Source organism: Oncorhynchus gorbuscha, unplaced genomic scaffold (assembly GCF_021184085.1).
Source record: "Oncorhynchus gorbuscha isolate QuinsamMale2020 ecotype Even-year unplaced genomic scaffold, OgorEven_v1.0 Un_scaffold_963, whole genome shotgun sequence".
NCBI classification, from domain to species: Eukaryota; Metazoa; Chordata; class Actinopteri; order Salmoniformes; family Salmonidae; genus Oncorhynchus; species Oncorhynchus gorbuscha.
The window spans coordinates 28,471-50,610 of record NW_025745898.1 but is presented as its reverse complement, the minus strand read 5'-3'; the positions used below and the strand labels follow the sequence as shown (position 1 = coordinate 50,610).

Sequence of the window (22,140 nt, the reverse complement as noted above, 5' to 3'; positions counted from 1 at the left end):
CCATAACGGATTACTCTATAGAGTTTCGCACTCTTGCTGCCTCCAGTAACTGGAACGAGCAGGCGTTGCTCGCTCGTTTTCTGGAGGGACTCCACGCTAAGGTTAAGGATGAGATTCTCTCTCGGGAGGTTCCATCCAGCGTGGATTCTTTGATTGAACTCGCTATTCGCATTGAACGACGGGTAGATCTTCGTCACCGAGCTCATAGAAGAGAGCTCGCGTTAACTGTGTCTCCCCTCTCTCCGACACTACCATCTTTCCCCACTGACTCAGGTGTTGAGCCCATGCAGCTGGGGGGTATTCGCATTTCGACTAAGGAGAGGGAACGGAGAATCACCAACCGCCTCTGTCTCTATTGCGGTTCCGCTGGTCATTTTGTCATTTCATGTCCAGTTAAAGGCCAGAGCTCATCAGTAAGCGGAGGGCGACTGATAAGCGCTACTAGACGGTCCTCTCCGTCAAGTACCTGTACTACCTTACCGGTCCATCTACGCTGGACCGGATCGGCAGCTTCCTGCAGTGCATTAATAGACTCTGGGGCGGAGGGCTGTTTTATGGACGAAGCCTGGGCTCGGGAACATGACATTCCTCTCAGACAGTTAGGGGAGCCCACGGTCATGTTTGCCTTGGATGGTAGTCCTCTCCCCAGTATATTATGTGAAACACTACCTTTAACCCTCACTGTATCTGGTAACCATAGTGAGACCATTTCTTTTTATTTTTGTTCACCTTTTACACCTGTTGTTTTGGGTCATCCCTGGCTAGTGTGTCATAATCCTTCTTTTGATTGGTCTAGTAATTCTATCCTTTCCTGGAACGTTTCTTGTCATGTGAAGTGTTTAATGTCTGCTATTTCTCCTGTTTGTTCTGTCCCCTCTTCTCAGGAGGAACCTGGTGATTTGACAGGAGTGCCGGAGGAATATCATGGTCTGCGCACGGTCTTCAGTCGGTCCAGAACCAACTCCCTTCCTCCTCACCGGTCGTATGATTGTTGTTCTGATCTCTTCAAGAAGCGTTTTGCATCCGCTCCTATCCTTGTTGCACCTGACGTCACTAAACAGTTTATTGTTGAGGTTGACGCGTCGGGGGTGGGCGTGGGAGCCATTCTGTCCCAGCGCTCCGATACTGACGATGGGGTCCACCCTTGTGCGTATTTTTCTCATCGCCTGTCACCGTCGGAACGTAACTATGATGTGGCTAACCGCGAACTGCTCGCCATCCGTTTAGCCCTAGGCAAATGGCGACAGTGGTTGGAGGGGCGACCGTTCCTTTTGTCGTTTGGACTGACCAAAGGAACCTTGAGTACATCCGTTCTGCCAAACGACTGAATGCGCGTCATGCTCGTTGGGCGTTGTTTTTCGCTCGTTTCGAGTTCGTTATTTCTTATTGCCCGGGTACTAAGAACACCAAGCCTCATGCTTTATCCCGTCTCTTTAGTTCTTCTGTGGCTTCTACCGATCCCGAGGGGATCCTTCCTGTTGGGCGTGTTGTCGGGTTGACAGTCTGGGGAATTGAAAGACAGGTTAAGCAAGCACTCACGCACACTGCGTCGCCGCGCGCTTGTCCTAGTAACCTTCTTTTCGTTCCTGTTTCTACTCGTCTGGCTGTTCTTCAGTGGGCTCACTCTGCCAAGTTAGCTGGCCATCCCAGCGTTCGAGGTACTCTTGCTTCTATTCGCCAGCGCTTTTGGTGGCCTACTCAGGAGCGTGACACGCGCCGTTTCGTGGCTGCGTGTTCGGACTGCGCGCAGAATAAGTCTGGTAATTTTTTTCTGCTTCTGCTCCTGGTCTTGCTGGGTCTCAGTCTGTTCCCTGCCACCGCATCTCTCCTGGTCTTGTTCCTGCCCTTGCTGTGTCTCAGTCTGTCCCTAGTTGTTACTCTCCTGGCCTGTTTGGTCCTGTTTGCTCTAAAGCTTTCAGTTCTCTACCCGTGTCTCATTTTTTTTTTTTTAGAGTAGTACCCTAGTTTCCCTTTTTATCGTTTTCCGTTACGGTCCTGAGGGAGAGGAGTTGGGTTCTTTCTCGGGGACGTGCTGGACCGTTTGTGATCTATGATTTCCTCCGTTGCCGCCAGTGTTCCTCCTCGAGAGCGCCAGGAGGCGCTCGGTGAGTGGGGGGGTACTGTCATGTTTTGTCTTATATTGTCTTGTCATTATGCTTTCCTTCTGTTCGTTTCCCCTGCTGGTCTTTTTAGGTTCGTTCCCTTTTTTCTCTCTCCCTCCCTCTCTCTCTTCTCTCTATCGTTCCGTCCCTGCTCCCAGCTGTTCCTATTCCCCTTTCAATCATCTAATCTTTTCACACCTGTTCCGTATCTTGCCCTCTGATTAGAGTCCCTATTTCTCCCCTTGTCTTCCGTTTCTGTCCTGTCGGATCCTTGTATATTGTTCGCCGTGCTGTGTCTTGTTTCCCTCAGATGCTGCGTGTGAGCAGGTGTCTGAGTCTGCTACGGTCGGTGCCTTCCGAGGCAACCTACAGTTTATGGTCGAGTCTCCAGTCTGTCCTCGTCACTACGAGTGGAATTAGTTTTTTTATGTTTTGTTTTCTGCTCCGATTTGTCTGGGGAGTATTGCCGATTTCCTTTACTGGAATAAAGACTCTGTTTTCGCCAAGTCGCTTTTGGGTCCTCATTCACCTGCATAACATCATCCCCACAGTTTTTATTTATTTACTTTTCTGCTCTTTTGCACACCAATATCTCTACCTGTACATGATCATCTGATCATTTATCACTCCATTGTTAATCTGCAATATTGTAATTATTCGCCTACCTCCTCATGCCTTTTGCACACATTGTATATAGACTCCCCTTTTTCTCTGTGTTATTGACTTGTTAATTGTTTACTCCATGTGTAACTCTGTGTTGTCTGTTCACACTGCTATGCTTTATCTTGGCCAGGTCGCAGTTGCAAATGAGAACCTGTTCTCAACTAGCCTACCTCGTTAAATAAAGGTGAAATAAAAAAATAAAAAATAAAATAAAGGTGTACCACAGGGTTTGATTTTGGGACGTATTCTCTTCACTATTTATATAAACACCATTGGTCAATCTGTAAAAAAAAGTAAACTTCATCTATGCGCGGATGATAAGAATTTGTTCTGACTTGCCTAGTTAAATAAAGGTTAAAAAATGTTTTTCTTATTTTTAATGATGTATGCTAATACATAATTAACTGTCCCAACTGTTAATCTGGATGTGTTAAAACTACAGTAAGATTTTATAGCTATTCAGGAATACCTTGCTGATTTAAAACTTGTGCTTCCCGGGACCACCCATACGTAGAATGTATGCACACATGACTGTAAGTCGCTTTGGATAAAAGCGTCTGCTAAATGGCATATATTATTATATTAATATGGGCAAAACGAAACACATGTTGTTAACAAACTCTGGTAAGAATGTTTAAGATGAACTACATGTTCACTCATTAGATGGAACGTGCTCCCCATATGAAGGGAAAGCAGCAGAAAATAGTCACATAAAGAAACGCCCTGAATGAGTAGGTGTGTCCAAACTTTGACTGGTACTGTGTATATATATATATATATAAACCCCTGAATGAGTAGGTATGTCCAAACTTTGACTGGTACTGTATATATATATATAAACCCCTGAATGAGTAGGTGTGTCCAAACTTTGACTGGTACTGTATATATATATATATATATATATATATATATATATATATACCCCTGAATGAGTAGGTGTGTCCAAACATTGACTGGTACTGTATATATATATATATATATATATATATATATATATACCCCTGAATGAGTAGGTGTGTCCAAACTTTGACTGGTACTGTATATATATATATATATATATATATATATATATATATATATATATATATATATTACGATGTTGTAGTATGTTGGGCACATTTGTAAAAGAGACGTTGGTCTCAACATGTCTTCCCTGTTAGAACAAAGGTTCAATAGAAAAACAAATACAAAAGTTTGTAAATCTACAGGTTAAGGACAAGAGGATTCTAATATCCCATAAATCCTTGCAAAAAATGCGGAAAAAATCTAAACAATGGGACTAGCAATACGAGCGAAAATGACTGGAAGTGGATGTTAGCATTGCAGAAAGTTTCAGCTAACTACTCAGCTAGTACATAACTGTTTTCTCTCATCCTATTCATTTAAATGTGTTTAGAATGACTACACTACCGCCACTTTATTACTTAATGTCCTGACCGCTGGTCACATTTACAATACTAATCCTGTAGAATCAGCAACGGTGCTGGACCAATGAATTTGTTTATTTTAGAACACTTCGCATGGAATTATTACGTTGTCCTAACCTGTGTATTTTTGACCTAGATCAGAGGTCAGGTGAAAGCTACCACCATATTCCTTACACCTATCCAATCCTCTCAGATCTACACAAGTGCCTAGGACCCAGGGAAATGGGGTTGATATGGGATTGGAAAGGTAGACTTGAAGTAAAGTTAAGACAGTCCTCCTTTCGACAACAAAGTCGTTACACCATAGTGTGTAAAACTTTATACCATAATAGCATTGAAAAACATGACAAATCAATGTGTAATTGCACCCTACTACCACTAGGTGTCAGAGTTGTAAGTACTATGTAACAATCTGTTCCTACACTATAACACCATACATACACAGAAATCATTTCCACCATATGGTATGAAAGTCCCGCCTACTCTCTGGATCATGTCCCACGCCGTTTTTTTTAATGGCCTTCAAGATTATATTTTCAAATTCATCAAAACGCGGTCAGTTAAAATGTATATAATATTTGTATCGTGGGTTAATTTACTTCTACCCAGTGCCACCCATGAAGGTTTTCAATTACAAAAATAAAACGCAGTCGAAAACCTTAATGAAAGGCACAGTTAGAAGTAAATTAAACCACAAATAGAAATATCATTGACATTTGGGGCGGCAGGGTAGCCTAGTGGTTAGAGCGTTGGACTAGGAACCGAAAGGTTGCAAGTTTGAATCCCTGAGCTGACAAGGTACAAATCTGTCGTTCTGCCCCTGAACAGGCAGTTAACCCACTGTTCCTAGGCCGCCATTGAAAACAAGAATTTGTTCTTAACTGACTTGCCAACTACCACTTTCTTTTTCTCTCGAGGACCTGAGCCCTAGGACCGTGCCCCAGGACTACCTGACATGATGGCTCCTTGCTGTCCCCAGTCCACCTGACTGTGCTGCTGCTCCAGTTTCAACTGTTCTGCCTTATTATTATTTGACCATGCTGGTCATTTATGAACATTTGAACATCTTGGTCATGTTCTGTTATAATCTCTACCCGGCACAGCCAGAAGAGGACTGGCCACCCCACATAGCCCGGTTCCTCTCTAGGTTTCTTCCTAGGTTTTGGCCTTTCTAGGGAGTTTTTCCTAGCCACCGTGCTTTTACACCTGCATTGTTTGCTGTTTGGGGTTTTAGGCTGGGTTTCTGTACAGCACTTTGAGATATCAGCTGATGTACGAAGGGCAATATAAATAAATTTGATTTGATTTGATTTGCCTAGTAAAATAAAAATACACAAGTATACAAAACATTAGGAACACTTTCCTATTGAGTTGTCCCCCTTTTCCCCCAGAACAGCCTCATTTCATTGGGGCATGGACTCTACAAGGTGTCAAAAGCGTTCCATAGGAATGCTGGCCAATGTTGACTCCAATGCTTCCTACAGTTGTGTCAAATTGGCTGGATGTCCTTGGGTGGTAGACCATTCTTTATACATCTGGGAAACTGTTGAGCGTGAAAAACCCAGCAGGGTTTCAGTTCTCGACTCAAACCGGTGTTTGAGTTCAAAGGAATTTACAGTAAATATGTTGCCTTGTCCATTCACCTCTGAATGGAACACATTCACCCTCTGAATGGAACACATTCACCCTCTGAATGGAACACATTCACCCTGTGAATGGAACACATTCACCCTGTGAATGGAACATTCACCCTGTGAATGGAACACATTCACCCTCTGAATGGAACACATTCACCCTGTGAATGGAACACATTCACCCTCTGAATGGAACACATTCACCCTCTGAATGGAACACATTCACAATTCAGGTCTCAATTGTCTCAAGGCTTAAACATCCTTCTTTAACCTGTCTCCTCCTTTTCATCTACACTGATTGAAGTGGATTTATCAAGTGACATCAATAAGGGATTATAGCTTTCACCTGGACTCACCTGGTCAGTCTGTCATGTATAGAGCAGGTATTGTTTTGTACACTCAGTGTATATCTTAAATGGTTGCGTTTTGATGAATTTGATTTTATATTCTTGAAGCCCAATTCAAAAAACCGTATGGGACATGATCCAGAAAGTAGGCAGGATCGTACCGTATACGGAGGGACACAGGATCGTACAGTATTACGGAGGGACACAGGATCGCACCGTATTACGGAGGGACACAGGATCGCATGCATACGGAGGGACACAGGATCGCACCGCATACGGAGGGACACAGGATCGCACCGTATACGGAGGGACACAGGATCATCACCGATTACGGAGGGACACAGGATCGCACCGTACACGGAGGGACACAGGATCGCACCGACATACGGAGGGACACAGGATCGCACCGATTACGGAGGGACACAGGATCGCACCGTATTACGGAGGGACACAGGATCGTACCGATACGGAGGGACACAGGATCGTACCGTATTACGGAGGGACACAGGATCGCACCGTATTACGGAGGGACATCGCAATGTGACGTAGAAAAGAAACCATGAATAACTTATCCAAAGAAAGGAGTACTGTACATCACTGGTATTATACTATTACACTGGTATTATACTATTACACTGGTATTATACTATTACACTGGTATTATACTATTACACTGGTATTATACTATTACACTGGCATTATGGTATACTACTGGTATTACACTATTACACTGGTATTATACTATTACACTGGTATTACACTGTTATTATACTATTACACTGGTATTATATATTACACTGGTATTATACTATTACACTGGTATTATACTATTACACTGGTATTACACTATTACACTGGTATTATGGTATACTACTGGTATTACACTATTACACTGGTATTACACTATTACACTGGTATTACACTATTACACTGGTATTACACTGGTATTATACTATTACACTGGTATTACACTGGTATTACACTATTACACTGGTATTACACTATTACACTGGTATTACACTATTACACTGGTATTATACTATTACACTGGTATTATACTATTACACTGGTATTATACTATTACACTGGTATTATACTATTACACTGGTATTATGGTATACTACTGATATTACACTATTACACTGGTATTACACTATTACACTGGTATTACACTATTACACTGGTATTACACTATTACACTGGTATTACACTGGTATTATACTATTACACTGGTATTACACTGGTATTACACTATTACACTGGTATTACACTATTACACTGGTATTATACTATTACACTGGTATTATACTATTACACTGGTATTACACTATTACACTGGTATTATACTATTACACTGGTATTATACTATTACACTGGTATTATACTATTACACTGGTATTATACTATTACACTGGTATTATACTATTACACTGGTATTATACTGGTATTATACTATTACACTGGTATTATACTATTACACTGGTATTACACTATTACACTGGTATTATACTATTACACTGGTATTACACTATTACACTGGTATTACACTATTACACTGGTATTATACTATTACACTGGTATTATACTATTACACTGGTATTATACTATTACACTGGTATTACACTGGTATTACACTATTACACTGGTATTATACTATTACACTGGTATTATACTATTACACTGGTATTATACTATTACACTGGTATTATACTATTACACTGGTATTACACTGGTATTATACTATTACACTGGTATTATACTATTACACTGGTATTATACTATTATTATTATTACACTGGTATTTCACTATTACACTGGTATTACACTATTACACTGGTATTATACTATTACACTGGTATTTCACTATTACACTGGTATTACACTATTACACTGGTATTACACTATTACACTGGTATTATACTATTACACTGGTATTATACTATTACACTGGTATTACACTGGTATTACACTATTACACTGGTATTATACTATTACACTGGTATTATACTATTACACTGGTATTATACTATTACACTGGTATTATACTATTACACTGGTATTACACTATTACACTGGTATACTATTACACTGGTATTATACTATTACACTGGTATTTACTATTACACTGGTATTATACTATTACACTGGTATTATACTATTACACTGGTATTATACTATTACACTGGTATTACACTATTACACTGGTATTACACTATTACACTGGTATTATACTATTACACTGGTATTATACTATTACACTGGTATACTATTACACTGGTATTATACTATTACACTGGTATTACACTATTACACTGGTATTATACTATTACACTGGTATTATACTATTACACTGGTATTATACTATTACACTGGTATTACACTGGTATTATACTATTACACTGGTATTATACTATTACACTGGTATTATACTATTACACTGGTATTACACTGGTATTATACTATTACACTGGTATTATACTATTACACTGGTATTACACTATTACACTGGTATTATACTATTACACTGGTATTATACTATTACACTGGTATTACACTGGTATTATACTATTACACTGGTATTATACTATTACACTGGTAGTTCACTATTACACTGGTATTACACTATTACACTGGTATTACACTATTACACTGGTATTATACTATTACACTGGTATTATACTATTACACTGGTATTACACTGGTATTATACTATTACACTGGTATTACACTATTACACTGGTATTATACTATTACACTGGTATTATACTATTACACTGGTATTACACTATTACACTGGTATTATACTATTACACTGGTATTACACTGGTATTACACTATTACACTGGTATTATACTATTACACTGGTATTATACTATTACACTGGTATTATACTATTACACTGGTATTATACTATTACACTGGTATTATACTGGTATTATACTATTACACTGGTATTATACTATTACACTGGTATTATACTATTACACTGGTATTATACTATTACACTGGTATTACACTATTACACTGGTATTATACTATTACACTGGTATTATACTATTACACTGGTATTATACTATTACACTGGTATTACACTGGTATTACACTATTACACTGGTATTATACTATTACACTGGTATTATACTATTACACTGGTATTATACTATTACACTGGTATTACACTATTACACTGGTATACTATTACACTGGTATTATACTATTACACTGGTATTATACTATTACACTGGTATTATACTATTACACTGGTATTATACTATTACACTGGTATTATACTATTACACTGGTATTACACTATTACACTGGTATTACACTATTACACTGGTATTATACTATTACACTGGTATTACACTATTACACTGGTATACTATTACACTGGTATTATACTATTACACTGGTATTACACTATTACACTGGTATTATACTATTACACTGGTATTATACTATTACACTGGTATTATACTATTACACTGGTATTACACTGGTATTATACTATTACACTGGTATTATACTATTACACTGGTATTATACTATTACACTGGTATTACACTATTACACTGGTATTATACTATTACACTGGTATTATACTATTACACTGGTATTATACTATTACACTGGTATTATACTATTACACTGGTATTATACTATTACACTGGTATTATACTATTACACTGGTATTATACTATTACACTGGTATTATACTATTACACTGGTATTACACTATTACACTGGTATTATACTATTACACTGGTATTATACTATTACACTGGTATTATACTATTACACTGGTATACTATTACTGGTATTACACTGGTATTATACTATTACACTGGTATTATACTATTACACTGGTATTATACTATTACACTGGTATTATACTATTACACTGGTATTACACTATTACACTGGTATTATACTATTACACTGGTATTACACTGGTATTATTACACTGGTATTATACTATTACACTGGTATTATACTATTACACTGGTATTATACTATTACACTGGTATTATACTATTACACTGGTATTATACTGGTATTATACTATTACACTGGTATTATACTATTACACTGGTATTATACTATTACACTGGTATTATACTATTACACTGGTATTATACTATTACACTGGTATTACACTATTACACTGGTATTATACTATTACACTGGTATTATACTATTACACTGGTATTATACTATTACACTGGTATTATACTATTACACTGGTATTATACTATTACACTGGTATTATACTATTACACTGGTATTATACTATTACACTGGTATTATACTATTACACTGGTATTATACTATTACACTGGTATTATACTATTACACTGGTATTATACTATTACACTGGTATTATACTGGTATTATACTATTACACTGGTATTATACTATTACACTGGTATTATACTATTACACTGGTATTATACTATTACACTGGTATTATACTATTACACTGGTATTACACTGGTATTATACTATTACACTGGTATTATACTATTACATTACACTGGTATTATACTATTACACTGGTATTATACTATTACACTGGTATTATACTATTACACTGGTATTATACTATTACACTGGTATTATACTATTACACTGGTATTACACTGGTATTATACTATTACACTGGTATTATACTATTACACTGGTATTACACTGGTATTATACTATTACACTGGTATTATACTATTACACTGGTATTATACTATTACACTGGTATTACACTATTACACTGGTATTATACTATTACACTGGTATTACACTATTACACTGGTATTACACTATTACACTGGTATTACACTATTACACTGGTATTATACTATTACACTGGTATTATACTATTACACTGGTATTATACTATTACACTGGTATTATACTATTACACTGGTATTATACTATTACACTGGTATTACACTATTACACTGGTATTATACTATTACACTGGTATTACACTATTACACTGGTATTATACTATTACACTGGTATTACACTATTACACTGGTATTATACTATTACACTGGTATTACACTATTACACTGGTATTACACTGGTATTATACTATTACACTGGTATTATACTATTACACTGGTATTACACTATTACATTGGTATTACACTGGTATTATACTATTACATTGGTATTACACTGGTATTACACTATTACATTGGTATTATACTATTACACTGGTATTATACTATTACACTGGTATTATACTATTACACTGGTATTACACTATTACACTGGTATTATACTATTACACTGGTATTATACTATTACACTGGTATTATACTATTACACTGGTATTATACTGGTATTATACTATTACACTGGTATTATACTATTACACTGGTATTACACTATTACACTGGTATTATACTATTACACTGGTATTACACTATTACACTGGTATTATACTATTACACTGGTATTATACTATTACACTGGTATTATACTATTACACTGGTATTATACTATTACACTGGTATTATTACACTGGTATTATACTATTACACTGGTATTATACTATTACACTGGTATTATACTATTACACTGGTATTATACTATTACACTGGTATTATACTATTACACTGGTATTATACTATTACACTGGTATTATACTGGTATTACACTGGTATTATACTATTACACTGGTATTATACTGGTATTATACTATTACACTGGTATTATACTATTACACTGGTATTACACTATTACACTGGTATTATACTATTACACTGGTATTACACTATTACACTGGTATTATACTATTACACTGGTATTACACTATTACACTGGTATTATACTATTACACTGGTATTACACTATTACACTGGTATTATACTATTACACTGGTATTACACTATTACATTGGTATTACACTATTACATTGGCATTATTAAACCTGTTTGAACATCTTACACGGTCATTACACTACACCCAGGCCACTGAATGTCTCAAAGACCACCACGATGATCAGGGGTAGGGTAGCAGAGTAGTCATCGAACATTGTCAAAAGTAGTTCCCCAGCGCTGGGTAAACAAAAGTCCGATCACAAAGCCCAGGAACAGCTGCACACTGAACCATAACAACAAAGAACACAGCTATTTAGTGACTCATTGAACCATAACAACAAAGAACACAGCTATTTAGTGACTCATTGAACCATAACAACAAAGAACACAGCTATTTAGTGACCTACTGAACCATAACGACAAAGAACACAGCTATTTAGTGACACACTGAACCATAACGACAAAGAACACGGCTATTTAGTGACACACTGAATCATAATGACAAAGAACACAGCTATTTAGTGACCTACTGAACCATAATGACAAAGAACACAGCTATTTAGTGACCTACTGAACCATAACGACAAAGAACACAGCTATTTAGTGACCTACTGAACCACAATGACAAAGAACACAGCTATTTAGTGACCTACTGAACCATAATGACAAAGAACACAGCTATTTAGTAACACACTGAACCATAATGACAAAGAACACAGCTATTTAGTAACACACTGAACCATAATGACAAAGAACACAGCTATTTAGTAACACACTGAACCATAATGACAAAGAACACAGCTATTTAGTGACCTACTGAACCATAATGACAAAGAACACAGCTATTTAGTAACACACTGAACCATAATGACAAAGAACACAGCTATTTAGTAACACACTGAACCATAATGACAAAGAACACAGCTATTTAGTGACACACTGAACCATAATGACAAAGAACAGTGACACGCAAAGAACAGTGACACGCAGACTAAATGTTTCAAAGACAGACAAAGAGCACAACTACAAACTAAAACTTGTTATATTTTTTGGTGTTTCAGTTTGTAGTTGTGCTCTTTGTCTGTCTTTGAAACATTTAGTTGAGTGTGTGCGCACGTGTGTATACGTGGGTGCATTTGTGGGTGCATTTGTGTATTGGGTCATTGGTGTGTGTGAACATGTCTGTATTACCTGTGAGCATGGTCCGGTGGCGTCCCAGCAGGCTGAAGTTGTCCATGAGGGGGGTGAGGATCCCCTGCATGGTGCCGAACATGGTGCTCATGCCCAGGTTGAGCAGCATGAGGAAGAAGAGCGTGGACCAGAAGGGGCTGGCAGGGAACTGGGCCATGGCCTCTGTGAAGGCAATGAACGCCAGGCCCGTCCCTTCCACACCCTGGGGGTTAGAGAGAGAGGGACAAGAGGGACAAACACATTCATTTACGTGGAGTATGTTGATATTTGTAACTTGTATTCTATGTGGAGTATGTTGATATTTGTAACTTGTATTCTATATGGAGTATGTTGATATTTGCAACTTGTATTCTATTTGGAGTATGTTGATATTTGTAACTTGTATTCTATGTGGAGTATGTTGATATTTGTAACTTGTATTCTATGTGGAGTATGTTGATATTTGTAACTTGTATTCTATGTGGAGTATGTTGATATTTGTAACTTGTATTCTATGTGGAATATGATGATATTTGCAACCTGTATTCTATGTGGAGTATGTTGATATTTGCAACCTGTATTCTATGTGGAATATGATGATATTTGTAACCTGTATTCTATGTGGAGTATGTTGATATTTGTAACCTGTATTCTATGTGGAGTATGTTGATATTTGTAACCTGTATTCTATGTGGAATATGATGATATTTGTAAACTGTATTCTATGTGGAGTATGTTGATATTTGTAACCTGTATTCTATGTGGAATATGATGATATTTGTAAACTGTATTCTATGTGGATTATGTTGATATTTGTAACCTGCCTTTCTCAACAACGTATTGAAATTAAGAGGGTTTGAGCGACATATGCGCTTGTAACGCCAGGGTAGTGGGTTCGATTCCCGGGACCACCCATACATAGAATGTATGCACACATGACTGTAAGTCGCTTTGGATAAAAGCGTCTGCTAAATGGCATATATTATTATTATTATTATATGGGTTAGAGAGGGGTTAGATATGGGTTAGCGATGGGTTAGAGAGGGGTAGGATATGGGTTAGAGAGGGGTTAGATATGGGTTAGAAATGGGTTAGAAATGGGTTAGAAATGGGTTAGAGAGGGGGGGTAAAAATGTAATAGAGAAAGGGGAGAGAACGAGGGAGGGAGGAAGGGAGGGGGAGAGAACATGGGAGGGAGGGAGAGAGAATGAGTGAGGGAGAGAACGTGGGAATGAGGGAGGGAACGAAGGAGAGAACGAAGGAGGGAGAGAACACGGGAGGTGGGGAGAGAACACAGGAGGGAGAGAACACAGGAGGTAGGGAGAGAACACGGGAGGTAGGGAGAGAACACGGGAGGTAGGGAGAGAACACGGGAGGGAGGGAGAACACGGGAGGTAGGGAGAGAACACGGGAGGGAGGGAGGGAGAGAACACGGGAGGGAGGGAGAGAACACGGGAGGGAGGGAGAGAACACGGGAGGTAGGGAGAGAACACGGGAGGTAGGGAGAGAACACGGGAGGTAGGGAGAGAACACGGGAGGTAGGGAGAGAACACGGGAGGTAGGGAGAGAACACGGGAGGGGGGGACACGGGAGGTAGGGAGAGAACACGGGAGGGAGGGAGAGAACGTGGGAACGAGGGAGGGAACGAAGGAGAGAACGAAGGAGGGAGAGAATATGGGAGGTAGGGAGAGAACACGGGAGGGAGAGAACACGGGAGGTAGGGAAAGAACACGGGAGATAGGGAGAGAACACGGGAGGTAGGGAGAGAACACGGGAGGGAGGGAGAGAACACGGGAGGGAGAGAACACGGGAGGGAGAGAACACGGGAGGTGGGGGACATGGGAGGTAGGGAGAGAACACGGGAGGGAAGGAGAGAACACGGGAGGTAGGGAAAGAACACGGGAGGGAGTGAGAGAACACGGGAGGTAGGGAGATAACGAGGGAGGGAGAGAGAGGATGAGTGAGGGGGGGCAAGGTGTTAACAGGAGGTTGTAAGGGGTGAAGAAAGAGAGGGAATACAAGGTAGGGGAAACAGTTAGAGCCAGGTAAAGACAGTTAGAGCCAGGTAAAGACAGTTAGAGCCAGGTAAAGACAGTTAGAGCCAGGTAAAGACAGTTAGAGCCAGGTAAAGACAGTTAGAGTCAGGTAAAGACAGTTAGAGCCACGTAAAGACAGTTAGAGCCAGGTAAAGACAGTTAGAGCCAGGTAAAGACAGTTAGAGCCACGTAAAGACAGTTAGAGCCACGTAAAGACAGTTAGAGCCAGGTAAAGACAGTTAGAGCCAGGTAAAGACAGTTAGAGCCAGGTAAAGACAGTTAGAGCCAGGTAAAGACAGTTAGAGCCACGTAAAGACAGTTAGAGCCAGGTAAAGACAGTTAGAGCCAGGTAAAGACAGTTAGAGCCAGGTAAAGACAGTTAGAGCCAGGTAAAGACAGTTAGAGCCAGGTAAAGACAGTTAGAGCCACGTAAAGACAGTTAGAGCCAGTAAAGACAGCTCCTTATAAATAACTTTGTGCCTACATTACAAAGGACTCAGTAAGGAGCAGTACTCTCGTGAATAAAGACTGCTGTTTGACTTTAAGACTGGGCTCTGTCCATTATTTCTGAAAATAGGATTTGAACCACAAGCCCCCTAAAACCTAATCTAACCCTCACCTTGCTCATCTCCTCATCCAGGTCACAGTCGGTGATGTTTGTCCCCACCTGGGAGCCGTAGTGATGGTACCACTCTCTGTAGTCAGGTATGGTGACGGAGGCAGGATCAGACATGTTGAACCATGGCCACCAGTGATGGTTGCTTCCATGTGTGGCCATGTCATTTAACAGGCCCAGATTTCTGAAGGGTAGGAGGTGACGTTGTCCGAGCTTAGAATTATAAGGTTCCTTCTGTAAAAAGTTGATTCTGAGGTAATTGGCTTGAAAGTTACCAACCCTTATTGTTTTGAATGGTGTGAGAAATTTCTAGCTCATATCCTTATTCACTTAACAACATGAATTGGGGGTTATTTAGAGTACTATATAGGTAGAGAACATTGAACAGAACAAGAAAATGTCCAGAACTCAATTTGGTCAAAATTGCAGATAGAACATGATAATTCCAAGCTCTCAATATCGAAATTCCTTCGGTACATCGCTAATACTTCATTTGAAGGTATGCTTACACTCGGAGAAAAAAAGGTTCAGAAAAGGTTAGTCAGATGGACCCATAGGAGGACCATTATGGTTCCAGGTAGAACCCTTTTTGGTTCCATGTAGAACCCTTTTTGGTTCCATGTAGAAACTGGAACCAAAAGGGTTCTACCTGCAACCAACAATAGTTCTTCAAAGGGTTCTCCTATGTGGACAGTTGAAGAACCCTTTAAGGTTCTAGATAGCACCTTTCTTTCTAAGAGTGTACATATAGACATGTCTTGGATGTGTTTCCATAATATTGACATGCTTTATAAAGGGATAGTTCATCCGAAGTAACAAAATGACATTTCTCACTCACATCACCACTCACCACTCACTCACTCACTCACCACTCACCACCACCACTCACCACCACCACTCACCACCACTCACCACCACCACCACCACTCACTCACCACTCACTCACTCACTCACTCACTCACTCACTGTTAAAGGAATTTTTTATCAATGATGACTAATTATGTATACATTTCAATCAGGACTGACTAATCAGAATACAATTATGTTACTGTATATGTACTAATCAGAATACTATTATGTTACTGTATATGTATGAATTGTATTTTTAATCTTAGTACTGAATATAATGTGTGCAATGAATACAATGACTGTCTGTACCATGGTAGAAATGAATGAACTCATAGCCAGACTGGCTAGAAGGCTTATCTACACCAGCTGTCCTAAGCTCAGTCATATATCATCTTAATGGGGAAGACGATGTGAGAAACATACAGCCTTTGTATTAGAGCGGAGATGGCACGGGTGGGTACTGAAACTAATGACGTCATTTTAAGTTTATAACCTGTGGTAAAATGTGTAAGGAGCAGTACTCGTGAATAAAGGCTGCTGTTTGACTTTAAGACTGGGCTCTGTCCATTTTTATACTAATAAGGGTCATACATATCCATTTTGAATTGACAGAGTGTTTAATTTTAATTGGGTGTTAAAACATAGAGGAATTCCTACAACACTCACTCACTCACTCACAAACACACACCCACAATCCCCCCCTTGACTCCACACTTACTGGGTGATGCAGTTCAGGACAATGTTCTTGGCCCTGAAGCCCAGCACTACGAACACCACCAGTGATGCGAGCACTGAGGTCATGAAGTTGATGCAAGAGACCATGAGCGCGTCACGGTGACAGTTGTTGTGGATGGGGTTGTAGGAAGAGTAGGCAATCACAGAGCCGTAGCCCAGGCCCAGGGCAAAGAACACCTGTGTGGCTGCCTGCCGCCACACCTGCACCTCAGCCCAAATTTCTATCTGAGACAGAGAGAGAGAGAGAGAGAGAGAGAGAGAGAGAGAGAGAGAGAGAGAGAGAGAGAGAGAGAGAGAGAGACAAAAGGGAGAGAGAGAGAGAGAAAGAAGAAAGCAAGAGAAGAAAGAGAGAAGAGAGAGAGAGAGAGAGAGAGAGACAAAAGGGAGAGAGAGAGAGAAAGAAGAGACAAAAGGGAGAGAGAGAGAGAAAGAAGAAAGCAAGAGAAGAAAGAGAGAGAGAGAGAGAGAGAGAGAGAGAGAGAGAGAGAGAGAGAGAGAGAGAGAGAGAGAGAGAGAGAGAGAGAGAGAGAGACAAAAGGGAGAGAGAGAGAGAGAAAGAAGAAAGCAAGAGAAGAAAGAGAGAAGAGAGAGAGAGAGAGAGAGAAGAGAAGAAAGAGAGAAGAGAGAGAGAGAGAGAGAGAGAGAGAGAGAGAGAGAGAGAGAGAGAGAGAGAGAGAGAGAGAGAGAGAGAGAGAGAGAGAGAGACAGCATAAGACTAAATTCTATTCTATTTATAAGCTGTCAATTCAGGAAGTGAATAGAAATTCATGTTTTTTTTATTCTTGTTTTTAAGCATCTTTGTACATCTTTGAGACTCTACTTGTAATTAAAAGTGCAAAATCAATTAAATATATTATAGTTATATTAGTACTTACTTTAGGTAGAACATGTAGGCGATTCCCTCCATGGCTCCGTCCAGCATCAAGCCTCTGACGAGGAAGATGAGCAGCACAGCATAGGGGAAGACTGAGGAGAAATACATCACCTAAGGAGAATTACAATACAATTAGGAACCATCACTTCTTTTAATGGAGATTGTAAAATATGTCTATGGATTTAGGAGAGGTTGCATTTCTCCAGCCCCATTCCTCAACAACACCTGACTTCACAACAACATGACAGTGCTTGGAAGTAGGCATAATGGCAGGCTGTACAATTTCTCCTCTGGCCTTCACTATGGCCATGGAAGTCATCATCAGGGCATCGAGATGGGTGGTCGGCGGTGAAAGAACTAAGGAAGGGATCCATCTCCCACCTACTTGCAAAACTGCAGGATAACATCAAGTGAGCCCGGATGAAAATCAAGCCAAGCAAATCTCGAAGCATCTCCATAGTTAAGGGACAGCTTAAAGATGTGAGCTTCTGCATTGGAGATGACCCGATACCAACCGTGTCTGAGCAACCCATCAAGAGCCTGGGTAGATGGTACAACGAAAGCCTCCGGGATAAAGATCAAGTGCAGCAAGTAAGGCAGGACATCGCCGACAGTCTTGAGAACATCAACAAGGCCCTACTGCCTGGGAGGCTCAAGCATTGGTGCCTACAGTTTGGACTTCTCCCCCGGGTAATGTGGCCACTCACCGTTTATGAGGTCCCAATAACAACAGTGGAGAAGATGGAGCGAACCATTACCTCATACGTGAAGAAATGGCTGGGTGTCCCACGATGCCTGAGTAACATCGGCCTCTATGGCAAAGGGGTCCTTGAACTACCTCTTACAAGTCTAACGGAGGAGTACAAGTGCTCTAAAGTAAGACTTCAGATGACATTGAAGGACTCCAAAGACCAGACCATTAGCAAGGCTGCACCTCCCCTACAAACTGGACGGAAATGGACATCATCCAAGGCTGTGCAGCAAGCAACATCAGCCCTGAGACACCAAGACATTGTGGGGAATATCCAGCATGGAAGAGGAGGCTTTGGCCTGGCAGCAAGCAAACCAACGTTCCATAAGGCAACAACATCTGAACGCAGGAAGCTGGTGGTCGAGGAGGTGCGCAGACAGGAGGAGACTGCAAGAAGTGCAAAGGCTGTCTCTCTTGCTAAACAAGGGCAATGGACGTGGTGGGAAGGTCTGGAGAGGAGAAAGATCAACTGGAGTGAGCTTTGGCAAATGGAGGCAAGCAACATCAGCTTCATCATAAGAGCTGTTTATGATGTGCTTCCATCACCAAAACATCTACATCAATGGTATGGCGAGGACTCGACCTGCCCCCTCTGCCCAGCTCCAGCGACTCTCAGGCATATAATGACAGGTTGCAAGACCAGCCTCTCACAAGGCCGCTACACCTGGAGGCACAATCAGGTCCTCAAGAGCCTGGCTGCAGCACTTGAGACCAAGAGGAGTGCAACCAATTCATTACCTCCAAAAACAAGCAATCCCGTCAAAACAACAACATTCATCCGGGAGGGACAGAAAAGGCCCAAGTATCCTCCTACAAAGCCAGAAACTGGACACCTAGCCATGGCCCGGGACTGGAAGATGCTTGTCGATATTGGCCAGCAACTCATTTTTCCACGGGCATGGGACACAAGCTAAGGCTTGATCACCCTTTAGCTGGACACCTTTGATGAGGGTGTTTAGTGATTAAAGGCCGAAACACCCACTGATTCGAAGGCACACTACTGAGGATGTGTCCCAAAAATTGACATCTTACCCCAGTCTAAGAAATAAACCTCCCATGCCACTCTGTCAACATCACGGCAAATCTCATGCGAGTGCATTCCATCTATTGGCACAATGGACAGTTTTTAACATCTCGTCCCGTGTTTTATGATTCTACATTCTCTTTTAAAAACTATATATGAAAAAAAAAACATTTAACAAGACAAGGTCAACGAAGGAGGACATTAACATTAACATTAAACAATTTAAAAGTAACATTTGCCAAAAACAGAATTCAGCCACTTTCCTTCACAGCTAGCGTGTTAACTACTAGCCTACCATAATCATGGTTAGTGGTTGCCAGCGGCGACATTACTGAGGGTCAAGGCAGGTGGTGACCCGTTATACTGTTTGCAACATGTTATATGTTGTGAAAAAGATGAACTGAGAGCGTCCTTACCTTGGCAGATGACTTGATGCCTTTGATCATGGCTAGACAGACGATGGCCCAGGCAGCCATCAGACAGCCAGTCATGATGGGGTTAAACTCACCAGACTCATCGATGGAGTCTGTGATGTCTAGAGCCTTCCGGAACCAGAAGTATGAGGTTGGGGAGCTACCTAAGCATTCCTTTACTGACAGACAGAGAGAGCGAGAGACAGAGAGAGAAGGAGGGAGAGGAAGTGAGAGAGAGAGGGGGAGTGAGAGAGAGTGAGTGAGAGAGAGAGATTTATAGTTTACATACACAAACCCTGCTCTTGTAGAATACAATGTGTCCATTACACATCTAAACACAAATAAGGAGAAGCATGATATGAACCACACACACACACACACACACACACACACACACACACACACACACACACACACACACACACACACACACACACACACACACACACACACACACACACACACACACACACACACACACACACACACACACACACACACACACACACACACACACACACACACACACACACACACACACACAGCTCGTGAATACCAGTGTTATTGGTGGTCATGTTGATGGGACACTGCTCCCAAGGTAGAGGATACTGGAAGGAGTTGCCCATGTAGAAGAGACTCCATGCGATGATGACATTGTAGTAGAGAGCCACAAAGAAACACACCTGAGGAAGGAAGACAGGGTTAATACAGTATTTAACATGCTAGCTGCACCTGAGGAAGGAAGACAGGGTTAATACAGTATTTAACATGCTAGCTGCACCTGAGGAAGGAAGACAAGGTTAATACAGTATTTACATTTACATTAGGGTTAACATTTAACATGCTAGCTGCATTTAGCAGACATGCTAGCTTACCTCCAGAAGGAAGACAGGGTTTACAATTTAACATGCATTCACGAGGAAGGAAGACAGGGTTATGACATCCAGTGAGGAAGGAAGACAGGGCCAGTATTTAACAATAGCTGCACCTCTAAATATTTTTTGCACCTGAGGAAGGAAGAGGGGGGTGAGAAGGATTATTTAACATGCTAGCTGTATTCCTGAGGAAGGAAGTGGGTTCATGCAGTATTTAACATGCTAGCTCCGGAAGAAGACAGGTGTTCATGCAGTATTTAACATGCTAGCTGCACCTGAGGAAGGAAGGGGTTCAGAGTATTTAACATGCTAGCTGCACCTGAGGAAGGAAGACAGGGTTCATGCAGTATTTAACATGCTAGCTGCACCTGAGGAAGGAAGACAGGGTTCATGCAGTATTTAACATGCTAGCTGCACCTGAGGAAGGAAGACAGGGTTCATGCAGTATTTAACATGCAGCTGCACCTGAGGGGAAGACAGGGTTCATGGTATTTAACATGCTAGCTGCACCTGAGGAAGACAGGGTTAATATAGTATTTAACATGCTAGCTGCACCTGAGGAAGGAAGACAGGTTAATACAGTATTTAACATGCTAGCTGCACATGAGGAAGGAAGACAGGGTTAATGCAGTATTTAACATGCTAGCTGCACCTGAGGAAGGAAGACAGGGTTAATACAGTATTTAACATGCTAGCTGCACCTGAGGAAGGAAGACAGGGTTAATACAGTATTTAACATGCTAGCTGCACCTGAGGAAGGAAGACAGGGTTAATACAGTATTTAACATGCTAGCTGCAC

At 40.5% G+C, this 22,140-nt stretch overlaps 1 pseudogene; it reads right to left on the bottom strand.

Moving 5' to 3' along the window:
* Positions 1 to 22,140, bottom strand: part of LOC124020879 — a 53,032-nt pseudogene that overhangs the window by 5,271 nt on the left and 25,621 nt on the right.